Source organism: Sinocyclocheilus rhinocerous, unplaced genomic scaffold, assembly GCF_001515625.1.
Source record: "Sinocyclocheilus rhinocerous isolate Xijiao unplaced genomic scaffold, SAMN03320098_v1.1 scaffold199, whole genome shotgun sequence".
Taxonomy (NCBI): Eukaryota; Metazoa; Chordata; class Actinopteri; order Cypriniformes; family Cyprinidae; genus Sinocyclocheilus; species Sinocyclocheilus rhinocerous.
In genome coordinates, this window is record NW_015636847.1 from 140,613 (window position 1) to 154,936 (window position 14,324).

General features: G+C 39.5%; 1 pseudogene; it reads right to left on the reverse strand.

The window, feature by feature from the left end:
- The window catches only part of LOC107748234 (ryanodine receptor 1-like), a 91,552-nt pseudogene extending 78,129 nt beyond the window's left edge, over positions 1–13,423 (reverse strand).
- Between the last annotated feature and the right edge of the window lie 901 nt (positions 13,424–14,324).

The following is a 14,324-nucleotide window of genomic DNA, read 5'->3' on the forward strand; positions in this document are numbered from 1 at the left end:
CAATCGTAAACAATATAGTGAGATCTCATGACAGAACACTGACCGGCTGAATGACGGTTTCATTTAGATCGCTAAACTACTGCCTGTTTGTTAGGGATGGGCGTATCGATCCGAAGTATCGATATATCGATACTCAACGAACATTTTTCGAAGAACAGTCTTCGTTAACGAAATTAACACTACTCTCCCGGAGCCATTCCAAGTTTACTGAGTCTAGTTTAGCCTTGTTCATAGTTTGTTTACCCTTGTCTTGATTAGGGATGGGTATCGTTAAGGTTTTAACGGTATTAGTACTCTTACCGATACTGCTTATCGATTCGGTACTTTAACGGTATTCTTATCGGTACTTTTTGTTTTATATATACAGTAATTTAGCCCCGGGACCGATTAAATACCGGGTTTCGGTACCCATCCCTAGTCTTGATCCTTGCCTGTTATCTAATTTTGTCTGATTTCTGCCTACCCTGAAGTTTATAGCCTGTCTTAGATTTACCCTTTGCCTTGCTGTTTCGGATTGTGTTTGCACCTCGCCTGGACTATTGCTGATGTTATTGGATTACCCCTCTTGTCAAGCCCTCTGGATTTTGTTCGCCGATCGATGACCCACGCCTGCCCTAGGATTACTTTCGTATTGCCTGAACTATACCTGTTGTTGTTGTCGACCCATGCCTGTTTTATGACCACGCCTTTGAATAAAGCTTTGCAGATAGATCTGCGCATCTATCGTCTTGTTCGCCCCGTAACATATATACAGTAAAGTACCCTTATACATACAGTAAACAGGAAAGTACCTTGGAGTCTCCTCCACCTCCTAGTACATTGACCATAACCTCCATGACCGTCTCATGCATGCCCAGTGCTCGCATCAGGTTAGGGTGCTGGTAGAACAACTTGTTGTTCATGGTGTTCCTATGAGACAGGAGACAATATGCATTTTTAGTATTTGAAATACTACACATGATACAAAATATATGTTCGGATAAGCATAAATGACTAGATAAGTTCAGGGCATGAACACAAACAAGATACACCACAATTTGGGGTCAGAAACATTTTTTGTTTTTTTAATAAATCAATATTGTTACAAAACAAATAATTATTTCAAATAAAAGCTACCCTTTAAAACTTTCTATTTATTAAAGAATCCTGAAATATTACATATTTTTTTCACAAAAATATTAAGCAGTTTTTTTTTTTTTTTTTTTTAATTGATAATAATAAGAAATGTTACTTGAGCACCAAATCATTATATTAGAATGATTTCTGAAAAATCATGTGACACTCAAGACTGGAATAATGGCTGCTGAAAATTAAGATTTGCCATCAGGAATAAATTGCATTTTAAAATATATTAATATATTAATTAGTCTTTCGGGTGAGACATTAAACCGAGGTCCTGACTCTGTGGTCATTAAAAATCCCAGGATGTCCTTCGAAAAAGAGTAGGGGTGTAACCCCGGCATCCTGGCCAAATTCACCCATTGGCCTCTGACCATCATGGCCTCCTAACCATCCCCATATCTGCTGATTGGCTTCATCACTCTGTTTCCTCTCCACCAATAAGCTGGTGTGTGGTGGGCGTTCTGGCGCAATATGGCTGCCATCGCATCATCCAGGTGGATGCTGCACACTGGTGGTGGTTGAGGAGATTCCCCCTTTTTATGTAAAGCGCTTTGAGTGCCCAGAAAAGCGCTATATAAATGTAAGGAATTATTATTATTATTATTATTAGATATCCAGTAATTTGAAGTACCCACCCAATGCTCTGAATCATAAGCCTCTCCTCTTCCGGGCCCATCTGGACGATGAGAAGGGAGCGGATCTGTCCCAGGCACTCCAGCATGTCCATTGTGTCCTGTACAGACACAGCGTTGATGGCATAGGCCTTTGGCAGGGCACGGATCAGCTCTCCCAGAGCGTCATACTGCCGGTGAAGAAGACTGAACATGAGCCGCACCAGCTCAGGGTTCTGAATAAAGGACTCCTGTGCCCAGTGGATCATTGTGTGGGATATCAGCTCCTGTAAAGTACCTGGGGCATAGAATGTTCTGGAAATGTTAGACTAACACTAAAAATAAAAATAGTACAATTTTGAACTAAAAGCAAAAATATTGATCTATAATTGCATCCATGAGATGAGGTGAATCTGAACAACCTTCTCAAGACATTTGACTACATTTACTCACTAGGTTTGAGCTCTTCCTCTGGTTCTGGCTCCTCTTCCTCCTTTTTTTTCCTAAAGGTCTTGATCTTCTCCACTAAACTGAGTAGTCTCCCTCTCAGAGACGCATCTACCTCTTCCTCCTCCGCTTCTTCTTCTACGTAAACACCTGAGGTACAAAAACAAATATGGATAAGAACCACATAGTCCAATAATAATTTTTTTTTGTCATCATTTTTCAGATTAAATCTTCAGAAGAAGAACCAGAAACTGAATTAGCTGTAGAGAATTTGATCCACGGTGATTTTGCAGCAGCAGCTTCTTGGTGTTTAGTTGTTGTAATGTGGCCGTACAGCAATTTTTGTGAGATATATTCAAAACTGACCACAGTGATTCAGGAGCTCATTGTGGAAATTCTGGAGGGTTTCCCGCACGTCCTCTGGCACGGGGCAATCCTCTTCTTCCGGGCTGTGCTTGAAGTTAGTCAACAGGAAAACCTACATATATCCACATAATCAGTGATTAGTCTCCCTGAAAGCAACAAAAATTATATGTGGGTTTAAAGTAAAGAGTTGTGCATTATACTTGTTCCTGAGGAGGAGAGCGAAACTCTCTGGTCCTGCGAGCGGTCTCTGCAGCACTCATAGTAAATGCTCTCATTAGGTCATTATATCGTTCACGCTGGTTTGCCTGGATGTGCCTTACAAATTTATCAGAGAATGCCAAAATAGCCTCAACTCTGTGTCTGAGCTCACAGTCACAGAAATACTGTAGAAGGGTGCACATCTGAAAGATGAGACAGACAGACAGACGGAGACAGTATTAATAAAATATACAAACAAGAGAAAATATACATAATATACAGTATATACAATAATTGACGGACGGACGGACAAATAGATAGATAGATAGATAGATGGATAGATGGATAGATGGATGGATGGATGGACAGATAGATAGATAGACAGATTGTATAAACAGACAGGCAGGCAGACAAAAAAATAGATATACATATACAGTAGGGCTGCACGATAAATCGCATGCGATATTTAACGCGCATCTTGTCAGAAAAGCCGGTTCTGTAATCAGCGGTAAATCTCTACACGTGCGTGCTTTCACATTGAGCAGCATTAACTACACAGAGCCGTTGTTCACTGACGAGCTGGGCAAAAAATCGTGCGAATATGAACGTGGTTTTGCACAGCTCGTCAGTGAACAACGGCTCTGTGTAGTTAATGCTGCTCAATGGGAAAGCACGCACATGATGGAGATTTACCGCTGATTACAGAACCGGCTTTCTGACAAGATGCGCGTTAAATATCGCATGCGATTTATCGTGCAGCCCTAATATACAGTATACAAACAAACGAACAGTTGGACAGACAAATAAATAGACAGACAGACAGACAGACAGACAGAGACAGATAGACAGACAGACAGATAGATCTAGCGATTAAACTTGCCTGCAGTTTTACAGACTCTGGCAGCTTCATTTGAAGTAGTCCCTCCTCTGGTGCCTCCTCTTCCTCCTCTTTGGCCTCCTCTCCTACTTCTTCTGCCTCCTTTTCCTCCTCTGCTTTTTCTCCATCCACCTTTTCTCCCTCCTCCTCCTCTACTGCCTTCTCAACCTCTTCTCCTTCCTGTCCCTCCTCCTTCTTCAGCGCTTTCAGCTCCTCATCATCCTCCTCCTCCCCAACTCCCTCATCCACGGCTTCCTCCTCTCTTTCAGCCGCTTCTTCCTTCTCCTTGACCTCCTCTCCTTCCTCCTTGGGAGCAGCTTCCTCTCCTAGTTCCTCTGTCTCTCCTGCCTCCTCTTTTTTCCCAAACACATTGAGATCGATCATCTTGAGAATGTGCTTGACGTCTTCATCGTTGAAGATGCCCATAATGAGGAGGGTGCTGATGAGTTTGAGAATGGGAACGAAGTGGAACTCAACGCTGCCCCCAACAGGATCGCGCATGGCCTGGCTGCCATCAAACACGGCTTCGGTAAGCATGCTTAGAGCCTTGGTCTTCAGCTCCTGTAAGGGCAGAAAGAGTTCAGATATTAACAAAGAGATCATCTGTCTACCAACAATCAGGTTTGGACCCCACTGTATCCTCATCGTACCTGCAGAGGTATAATGGGGCTTAGGGTGTACAGATCTGGGTCAGTACCCACAAAGTTGATAGGGGAGAAGTGTAGCTTGGGTCTGAGGCAGGTCGTGAGACCCACTCCTGGCAGATCATGGGCCGCCTCTGCATCCGGGAAAAGCGTGATACTGAGCGTCTCTTCTGTCATTGGAATAATAAACTCACGATTAGTTCCCAAGCGGTTGCGTTTGGCTGACTCCAGGTGGATACTGATGAGAAGGTCGTAGTAGCCGCTGCGAAGAGGGCCTGGCAGGTAGGTATTCTCGATAGCGTAGAAGAGCTGTGATTCGTCCACGTGGCTGCAGAGGGCATGGGCCACACGGTTGTTGCCCAACGCACACACGGTGCAATAAAGCATCAGAGTGTGATAGTGGAACTTCAGCAAGTCATGCCGCTCAGACAGTTCCAGGATGTCAATACACCTGCATACGAGAAAGAGGAACACGTCCACTATTGAACAATACACAACAACTAGATTCAAAAAATTTGTCAAGACAAACTTTGATGTCGGCTTGAGAAAGCCTGGCCAGAAAGAAATTTTTAAGTGTTCTTGGTAGTTGCCTGGCAGTTGCTAGGGTCTTCTGGATGGTTTCTACATGGTTGCTAGGGTGTTGTGGGTTGGTTGTTAGGGTGGTCATAGTCACTGCTTGGTGGTTAATAGGATGTTGCTATGCAGCTGCTGGGGTGGTTGCTAAGGTTTTTGCTGGGTGGTTGCTAGGGTGTTGCTATTTGTTTGTTAGGATGTTCTAGGTGGTTGGTAAGCAGTTGCTAGGGTGTTCATGGTCATTGTTAGGTGGTTGCTAGGGTGTTGCTATGCAGTTTCTAGGGTGTTTGCTACTTGGATGCTTGGGTGTCCTGGGTGGTTGCTAGGCAGATAGATAGATAGATAGATAGATAGATAGTGTGACGAGAGGGGCGGGGCCGAGAGCCGTGGGAACGGAGCGAGGCCGGTGGAGTAATTGCTAATGCGCGACACCTGCGCCACTCACCGGTCTCGAGTCTCACGGAGGAGTTCCGGAAGGATAAAAGTAGGAGCGACAACAGTGAAAGACGAGAGAGGACCAGGCCTGGAGTTTATTTTGTGTTTTGGTTTCGTTTGTGCGCGACAGTCGTGCGGCAGTCATCCGCGAGGGGCTGCCGCTTTACTTTCGTTTTGTGTTGGTTTATTTTATTAAAGTGTGAAATGTTCGCCGGTTCCCGCCTCCTTCTTCCCGTGACTACAAACGTTTGCTACAGATAGATAGATAGATAGATAGATAGATAGATAGATAGATTTTTTTTCAAGTCCCTGCTGAAAAAAACAGCTAAAACCAGCCTAAGCTGGTAGGCTGGTCTTAGCTGGTCTTCCAGCCTGGTCATAGCTGGTTTGCAGGATGGTTTTAGGGATGATTTGACCACTTCTTTAGCTGGTCAGGCTGGCTGGGAGACCAGCTGAATAACCAGCTAAAACCAGCTTGGCCAGGCTGGGAGACCAGTTTAAACCAGCTAAGAACAGCCAAGAACAGCCTGGTTTTACCTTTTTTTTCTGCGAGGTATTGTTTTCAATTTAGATTTTTTTTGTTCTTGTCTCGTTCTCCTGTACCTGTTCTCTTCAGGTATATGCAGAGCCATCATGGTGATAGGCTCTGTACATTCCACCATCCAGCCATGCCTCTCGCTCACCCGCCCCACTTTTGGATTCAGGAAGTGGTTGGGCATCCGGCTCCAGATTACAGGGGTCAGCATCTCAACATCCAGCCTAGGAGGACACTGGGGCACTGGGTTCTTGCGCTCACTACGGAACATGGCTGCCGAAAGAGGCATGATATTCTATGGGATGGAGAAAAAAGGCTACAATAAGGCTACAAATGTTCAGTAAAAGTATTTCTAAAAGAAAGCTGATGACTTTTAGTGTCTGAAGCAGAGGATAGCGAAGACCTTGAGTTTTCCGAGTTCCAGCTGCAGCATGTTCTGGCTGGTCGGCAATACAAACACAGCTGGGAACAGCTTAGTGTTGGGCTCCACCTGAGAGAGCATATGTATACATATGTGTTCAAAAGAAGAAAATGCACTCCTAACAGAAGCTAGGGAATTTTTGAGTGCCACTACAGTTCCTACTTTAAAGAGATGACCTTCACTTACCTGGTAGAAAGTGTTGATCTCTTTCCCATTGGCTGTGAAATTCATGAGACCTGTTGCCAGGTCAACCAAGCAACCAATCACCAGATCCTCCTGGCTGAACCTCTGCTGGGTGTTGCTCCCAAACTCTCCTCCCCACACCATATAGCAGTTACTCCTCCTCATACTGATAAGCAAACAGAATACTGTTAAGTTTCATATTCCTGAGTGATGAATGAACAAATTGTGTAGCTTTGTAGCTTAATCAAAGTTCTACAATACCAATAAAAAGTTTGTGGTCTTCTTGTGGTTCTTTTTTTCTTTTTAATTAATATTTTTATTCAGAAAGGATACATTAATTTCTATTTAAGAATTCTATTTCAAATAAATGCTGTTATTTTCAAATAAATGCTTTTTATTGAGCACTAAATCAGCATATTAGAGTGATTTCTGAAAGATCATGTGACACTGACACATAAATAGTGAAGTTTGTGCTTAAAATAAGAACTATTTGCCAAAGTCACAGGAAATTCAAAATACATCCTCTGAAAACTCTTGCTATTTAATTTGGTTCTCAAATACATTTATCTTGTTTCAAGGCTGTTTAAAATTTTTTTGAAAATCAAGAATAAATACTCATTAATAAAATTATTTATTAATGTAATTTTCTTTCAATTATTTTTCTAGTTCCAAATTTTTTGTACATCCAAAATACTACACTGAAAATATGATAAATGTAGGCATTAGATTGCTCCCAACCTATTCTGATGGTTGGTGACTGAACTAGGCCACCGGTGCACCAAAATCGATATTCACCTACATCACCTCACTATACCGAAAATTTATTTTGAACTAAATGCCTCTCCACACTGCAGCTTCTTGTATTTGTCTTCATTGGGCTACATTTCAATAATTTGACATGGCAGAATTTTGTCATCTCACCTGTCGTGTATGCTGCCCTTGTCGTCTCCAACAGTCAAAGTGACAGTACGGACCTTAGGCAGGTCAAAGTTCAGGTCATACATGTGGAAGTCTGGGGTGACCCAACCCACCCATACCCCACTAGGTTCTTGACCGGCGAAGATACGGACTGAGTAATAATACTAAGCAGTTGAGACAGGCAGAGAGAGAAGCATAAGTAAAAAAATAAAAATAGAAAAAAGAGCAAACAGTGCGTTACATACTACAAATCTTGCAATGAAGACTGACTGTGGTCGTATTGAGGATGATTTCTGGGTCGTCACGATCGTCAGGCACCACATCCTCAAACAAACGGGGCATAATAGGTGGAGGTGGAGGAGGAGCGATCATGGCTGCCTTTTTAGCTTTAAACAGGAAACTGAGGGAAGAATTTTGAGGGGTCAAGCATGAACTACATTTTCTGAAAAAGAAGTGTGCTTAATTGTATTGAAAGTGCACTTGTGGTGTACTTTGAATCTATAAAGAATATAAAAAAAACTGTTCTTGAAAATAATATAATATTAGTGAAATAAAAGGCCACTTAAGTGCACTTTCATGATTGTTTCTTAACACACTTAAGAACAAAAATCCATTTTGTAATAATGTCAAATTAAAAAGTACACTTAAAGTACACTTATTTGCTGACTAACATACTAAAGCACAAATAAAGTATTTGATTATAATTTTAACTACAGTGTTTTTCGACATTTTACATTTTTAAAGTTAATATATTTTAAATGTACTAAATTGCAACTTCATCATTACAAATGTGTAATTACAAATATATTTAAATATATGATATACAAGTTTCAATAAAATGACATTAAAGTCTATCTTAGTTTCGGCAGTACATTTGAACCATTTTTACAAGACAATAGAAGTAATTATGAAATTACATATAAATATGAACTTAAGTCCTACTTAAGTGGGGTCAAAAAGCACTCTAAAGTTGCACTTAATATAAATTTAAACTATAATGCATTTTCATTTAATTGCAGTTAACATGCAATTAATGTCTGAAAACATTACATTCAGTTCTCACTCAAGTATTTTCTTTTAAAGTATATTATGTCCTTAATAAGTCCTCTTTTGTAAAGTATGTAAAAGTTCTCAGATCTCACCCTTTCTTCTTTCCTTTCTCGGATGCAGTGTCTTTGTCATTTTCCTTAATGCCAGGGATATCTTTGGGCACAGATGGCTCCTTTTCCTTCTCCTCCTGCTCTTTGCGACTGGCTGACTTCTTCAGCACCTCGTAGTCAGAGTGGGGGTCCACCTCCAGTACCTCTTCTTCAGGGATGGTGAGGGTTCGTGTGAGGGGAGTGGTGCCTGCAGGCACCTTGAAGGTCAGGTGGAACTCTACAGGCATGCTCAGTCTGAAGAACAGCATGTCTGTGTTGGAATTTTGGGATCCGAAAGTCCTGTGGGTTATTTTAATACAGGGGGTGCTGTCTACGGTTCCATCAACACGAGAGACCTACAGGTCACATGAGAACAATAAAAAGATTCAGAAACTTTATCTATACCATTAATCTCAACTAAATGACACAAACATTGCTTAAATACCTCAATGTGGTTGTGGTCGGTGGGCACTGGAACATACTGGGGGAGGCTCTTACTGAACCACATTGTGATGTCTCTCTTCATGTTGATGGCGAATGGCTCAAAGCCTTCTTGGAGGCCACAGATGGCGAAGTAACGTAGGCTGCTAACATTCTGACCCAGGTTAATACGGCCAACCTGAGAAAGACCCAAAGTGCAGACTGGAATAAAACCTGGAGGGAGAAGAACAAAGAGAAGAAGCTGATTTATTGTAGAGGTATAGTATTGCAATCTTTTGAATGGCAATATTGTTTTAATATACAGACGCAAGGTAGCCTACTGATATTTTATTATGTACATTGCAAATATGAATTGAACTTTTGACACTAGAATAATAATTGCTTTTTCAGTCTATAGTGCTTTTTTTTTCAGAGATGGAGGCATCTGAGAAATAACTGAAAAAAGTGCCTTCTGTGTTTAAATCCAATGTATACATTTATTTTTTTGGATTTTTTAACAAGTAAGAGATGAAGGAGATGGATATGACATAAGATTTGCGAGGTGCGTGGTATGAATATAAAACACTCCAGAAATACTACAAACAGGAGGACTTATCTCACGCTCCACCATCCAGAGATAGCATTAGCCTTAGCAAAGGATGGCAAAGCTGACATTAAGCTACTTTTGGCACTTTTACCGTTGAAAAAAGGTATTAATTCATAATGTATGTTGTTGCAATGCTCAGAATGTTGCAAAATGTGTAAAATAGCAAGAATATCATATTGTGAATTAAGAATCATGATAACTTTTTATCGTGGGGCCGGTAGCATCGTTGGCATTAGCCTTAGCTAAGGATGGCAAAGTTGACATTAAATCAGCTTTTTTGGGGGCATTTGCAGGTGAAAAAATAATAATAAATCGTAATACATGTTATTGCAATACTCAGCATATCACACAATTTATAAAACCGGAATAATATCATATCATGACTTAAGAACCATAAAAAAAAATATTGTGGTAATTTCCATTCTTTTCACTAATTTACAGAGGAGAAGAGTGCTTTAGACTATCTATTTGTGCATTGCCTCAAGATGGTATTTTGACAGAACTTTCACCTTCATACAGGGATATTTAAACAAAAAAAAATTCTTTATTTATCATTGTTATTTTGTTCCAAAACCCTTTTTTGTAACAAGCTTAAATGTAGTCCACATCCACTACATTTAAAGTCTTCTGTAGTCATTCCCCCATCTATGGCCTACTAAAGCCACATATTCACCCTATTTGATGTCAAACGGCATTCATTCTTGTGCAACTTATGCCGAAAATGTCATCAACATCAAAGGTGTCATATTAGATTTTGAGAGATACAACAGAAGGGTAGATTTACAGAGAATAAACTTAAATTATTTTCATGATGCTTTTTTTTGTCATTTTGGAGCCCAAAAACAAAGGCCAGGCTATTCTTCACAAATTCATACTTTGTGTTTGAAGGGAACAAGAAAGCCATACAGGTGAATAATCCATTTATTACCTTAAATCCCTTTCCATAATACAAAAAAAAAAAGAAAACTCAATCAGAGGTAATCAGAAGTAAATTTTCATTACACAGCTTTTTAACTACGGACATTTCCTGACCAGCTAAATGACAAAGCTTATTAAAAAAAACACATTACCCCTCGAAAAATCGTTGATAAACAATGTTATAGCCTAAATCCTCACCATCTCCAATCTCAATGTCTTTGAAGGCCATTTCAGAGCCAGAATCGCTGATCAGCATCTCTCCATTAAGAGTGAACATAATATTCATTTCAGTGAGGTCTATCATGCAGCCAACCACATCACCAGACTGCCATTGACGGCCAAATGGCTCATTACCAATGTGCCATCGCTGAGCCTGCAGGAAGAGCAGAGGAGAGTAATTCAGCGTTTATTGCAGCTATCCAAAATAGTTTGTCAGCAACTTGTGCGGCACACAAAATGTATTGGTCCAATTAGCTGGAAAGATGGCCTACAGCCTGGTACCATATAACACAGCAGAATTAGATTAATATGACACCACTGACCCTATTTCCATTAAAGACATAGGCCAGCTCATCAGAACCAAGCTCAACGTCAGAGCGGACGTTCGGTCGAGCCCAGCCAACTCTCATCTCTCCTGTGGTTACGGCCTCAAACTCAAAATACCATTTTCCTGAGGTAACAGCATACTGCTTCTCCGCCCTGAATATACGCACTTTATCTCCACGTGTGTTCTCAACACCATGACCACCTTTGGGACAAAGAGAGTTTAGGGGTGCAAAAACAATACAAATCCTAACAAATATTTAGATCTGAAGCTGGGCAATGACTTTATTAAGGTCTGTTCCATATTCTGGATCCTAGAAGTGATCATTTTGACATCCACACTCACAACCTCATTATTACAGACACTGGTAATAACACACTAAAACAAAGACTCACTGCTCTCCTGATCTGGGGGCTCAATGTTGTATCCATAGCCAATCAGAGTGCGCACAGCGTTGTTCACACTGTCTCTATTTGTCTTCTTGGTTCTTTCGTCCAGCAGGTTGTATGGCACTAGGCGGGGGTTACGCTTATTCAAGATGTCCTGAGGGTCACACGATAAGTAACAAGAGTAAAAGGGTTGGTTTCCCTTTCAAGTTTCTGAAGAATTCGAGTTCACAGAAATTCAACACAGTCACACAACAAAGGTCCAAAATATGATATCTAATTTTTAACCAATTATAGTGGTTTATTTCCAGATACTTATGTTTTCAACTAGATATATTATACATATTTCTTAATTCAATACTGTTGTTACAATTAACAAAGCCAACAAAACATTTTTATTGTAATTTTGCAATAAACTTCATCAAAATAAATATATTGACTTTAAAATTTGAATCTATTGATTATATAACATTGAGCTATAATCACATGATATGGTCTGGGAAATAAAGCACCCTTTCCACCATGATCTATAAGATTTTGAAATATAAATATAGTTAATTATTTATTATAAATTAATTATAAAATCATATAGGTATCATTTAAACAATGATTATTATTTCATAATTTTTCTGGAAATACAAATGTTATGTGCATAAATGTTTATGGGCAATTCATGCTGAATTCATTCTTATTACTACTTTTAGAAGTATTATTACTAATAACTATTATTAAAATTTCATTACCTTTTAATGTTTCCTGTCTGCTAGCTTAACTGAAATTTAGGATTTGAATTGGAATTTTCACAAAGTGTGATGGCATGTTTTATACTAATTAACATTGTATATATATATATATATATATATATTTATTTATTTGTATATTTTTTCCATTTTGCATAGCCTGTACTTTGCTACATTACCTTGAAATTAAGAAAACTAGTTAACACAGCGAGGTGACAGCAAATTTTTTGACAATTTTCTCACTTAGAAACTACATGTTTTATTATGACAGAATCAGCATAGTGTCCACACCTACCTGCACAATGCTATAGGTCCATCCTTGTCTGACCCTGTCCCGTGCCCAAACATTATGCCCATTTTCTGCTAGTTTCTCCACCAGCTGGTTCTGATTGGGCGTTAGTTTGACATGACTGAGGTCCAGAGGAGCAGGTTTGTATCCACTGCTCATCACATAACTGACCAATGAAAAGAATAATATGAAAACAAAAACCTTAACCATTAAACAAGACCAATACTGCCTGGGTGTGTTTTGAGGTTTACATACGTTTTGGGCAGTTTGATCTTCCTCAGATTCTCCTCTGCTTTCTCATCTCCCATGCCTACATGGCATCCCAAAGCTAAGAGGGTTCTGGAGAGGTCAAGGAGAAAAAAGTTGGCGAATAAATTGGATAGACAGATGGATGCATAAGCAATGAACTTCAGACATTTGAGATTCAACAGACACTCACTTCAAGGTCTCTCCAGACATCTGGAGGTTATAATTCCTCTCGGGTTCAGGAAGACTTTGAAAGTCCACCAGACACGGGTGCAACTTCTTATTATCATCCCTGAACTGAGAGAGAGTTGAGTTTGCATGTATGTTTGTGCTTGCGTTGGTGTTTATTTGTAAAAGACAGAGACAGACAGCACTCACCACTCCATAGATCCAACCCTGCTCAATTCGGGTCACGGCCCAGAGCTCATGGATGTTTTCTGCAAGCTTCTCTCTGATCCGCTCCAAATGAGGAGGTAGAACAATCTACAAATGACATTACATACACAATACATACACTGACCGCTGAGTCAAAGAGTTTTTGGCAAGCAACAGCGGAGTTAAAAAAAAAAGTGGTTAGTTTAGTTTACCTGGGCAGTGTCAACAGGACAGGGAGTGAATGAGGTGTGCGTGAGGGACTGCGTGGGGCCCAGCAGGTTTCTGACTCCACTAAAGTCATGTTTATACTCCTTAATGGGCTCAATGCGCATTCTGTCTTTGGGGAGAAGGGCTTCATAACATGGTGCATAACCAGGAGGGGGCAAGAACTTAAAATCCCCATGGTGACCACCCAATAGGAAGCGAGCTCTGAAAAATGAATTAATCATATTTTTTAAATTAAAACTAGTGATTTTAGTTTTCATTTATAAATAATTGTCTCTGTTTTGATAATATAAAAATTTTTGGAGTCGGTAAGATTTTTTAATGTTTCAAAAATGTCTCTTATGCTCACCAATGCTGCATTTATTTGGCAAAAATACAGTAAAACTGCCACTTTGTGAAATATTATTACAATTTAAAATAGCTATTTATTTTAAAATGTAATTTATTTCTGTGACGGCAAAGCTGAATTTTCAGCAATCATTACTACAGTTTTCAGTGTCACATGATCCTTCAGAAATCATTCTAATATGCTTATTTGGTGTTCAAGAAACATCTCTTACAATATTTTTTGTGGAAGCTGTGATACATTTTTTTTTTTTTAGGATTTTTTGATAAACTTCAAAAGAATAAAATAGAGTAAACATAAGTATTTTGAAGCATTATAAATTATTTTAACATCACTTTTGATCAATTTTATGTACCCCTGCTAAATAAAAGTATTAATTTCTTTAGAAAAAAATAAATAAATATAAATATTTAATGTGCATTGAATGTTTAATTTATATATTATCCATTAATTATATACAAATGAAAAATAGCCAGCATCTTAAAGGGGTCATATGATGCAATTTCAAATTTTCCTTTCTCTTTGGAGTGTTACAAGCTGTTCGTGAAATAGATAAGATCCCTAAAGTTGCAAAGACTAAAGTCTCAAACCCAAAGAGATATTCTTTATAAAAGTTAAAGGGGTCCTATCATGCTCTTTTACAAAGTCTTGATTTTGTTTTGGGGGTGTAATAGAGCATGCTCTCATGCTTGGTGGTTCGAAAAACGTTAGCTGTCCCAGTGCTAAGCGAACAGCTTAGACAGTGTTTCAGTACTGCCA